This window comes from Schistocerca gregaria, unplaced genomic scaffold, assembly GCF_023897955.1.
Source record: "Schistocerca gregaria isolate iqSchGreg1 unplaced genomic scaffold, iqSchGreg1.2 ptg000169l, whole genome shotgun sequence".
In the NCBI taxonomy this organism is placed as follows: domain Eukaryota; kingdom Metazoa; phylum Arthropoda; class Insecta; order Orthoptera; family Acrididae; genus Schistocerca; species Schistocerca gregaria.
This window is the reverse complement of record NW_026061724.1, coordinates 4,359,260-4,360,752: the sequence shown is the minus strand read 5'-3', so window position 1 is coordinate 4,360,752 and position 1,493 is coordinate 4,359,260. Positions and strand designations below refer to the sequence as shown.

At 46.3% G+C, this 1,493-nt stretch overlaps 1 non-coding gene across 1 annotated transcript; it reads right to left on the bottom strand.

Moving 5' to 3' along the window:
- Positions 1–1,032: 1,032 nt before the first annotated feature.
- Trnai-aau (transfer RNA isoleucine (anticodon AAU)) lies at positions 1,033–1,104 on the bottom strand. The gene has a single exon. It is a non-coding gene; the product is annotated as a tRNA-Ile (tRNA).
- Positions 1,105–1,493: the final 389 nt, after the last annotated feature.

The window sequence follows — 1,493 nt, the reverse complement described above, 5'->3', positions numbered from 1 at the left end:
CCTGCCGGGTAGCACGTGACACAGTACTCGTTTCGGTTGGGTGGTCCCATACAGTTTCTCTCCATGCAGCCTAATGTTTTCCTAACGTCACACTCGTCACGTACTTCACTTTTATGTCATAATCATTTCTGAGAGGTAAAGAAATTGCATGACAACATGCAGAGCTAGTGGCGTCAAAATTAACACACATACTTTATGTGACTCAAAAGCCGAACGAGTTACTTTACGACCTTGTTTTATATGTGCAAGTGCCAGTCAAAACTCGCGGTGTCGGCACTCTGCCGACCATTTCGCTAGTTAACACCGGTCTTGTTGTGTGTGTTTCAAGCTCAAGAGCATCTCCAAGCAAAAAATGGTCAACAGAAACATTCAGACGGTTTCGTACTACTCAATTGCTACATTAAAACGGTATGTTTCTTTTTCAGAACTGGAAAAACACAAGCATGACAGTATTCGAACCTGTAATCTTCAGATCCGAAGTCCGACGTCTTATCCATTAGGCCACATGGTCACTGACGACCAAAATTTACATGTATGCGACTCATCTCGAAACGCTCACACCCCTGAGGATTTGTGTTTTCGTTCTACACAGCCGCTGCCCCTTGCTCTTTCCCACCCATTCGTTACATTCAACCTCTTACGAGACCGATCAAATATAGACTGAGAAACAAGACCACACACTTTGTGCATTCGGAATCGAAGGCAGGGCGTCCCTCGCCGCATTTGCTACGATGGCCATTTGCTACTTCTGCAGAAGCGGCGGCGGCGGCGGCGGCGGCGGCGACGACGACGACGACGACGACGACGACCGCGAGAGGCTCTGAGATATGTGAGAAATACATCTGTAAAATGTAATTCAGACTGCCTCGTCCCACCTTCTGCTGTACCGCTTTGGCAAATGCTTTATCTGCGCCATTCGCCTTAATCACATCTGAGAGTAATTCTTAAAAAAACGCCTGTTGCTAATTGTTCGTCATCAGAGATACTGTTTGCTATACAGCCACGACGCGCAACTGATTTCCAAAATTCATCTTCCTCCTGTGAGGATGGAACTTACGACCCCTGGATTATTAGACCAGTGCTCTACCACTGAGCTAAAGAGGTGCGGCCTAGCGGTACTCTTGGGTACTTCGCCCTTACGGTCGTCTGCATCATCAGACTTCAGCTGACAACACTTCATATTACAGGCTAATATTTTCAGCTATGGCGACCCATTACTGCTTGTCTACACATCTGACACGTAACCGATGTGCTCTCGAAACAACAACACTTGCATTTCAGAACATGTCTTTCACACATGTCTACAAAATCACCTTCACCCTCAAATACAGATTCCTTGAAACTGACAGAGACGTAGGCAAAGTTAACAGTAGCTATTTCCATTAAATATCGTTAATCAGAAAAACGGTAATTTACATCTGCAGCGGAACAAAATTCCGTTCCGCCCAGCGTGTGGCTCGAACCAACGACCCTGGGATTGAGAGCCTGACGCT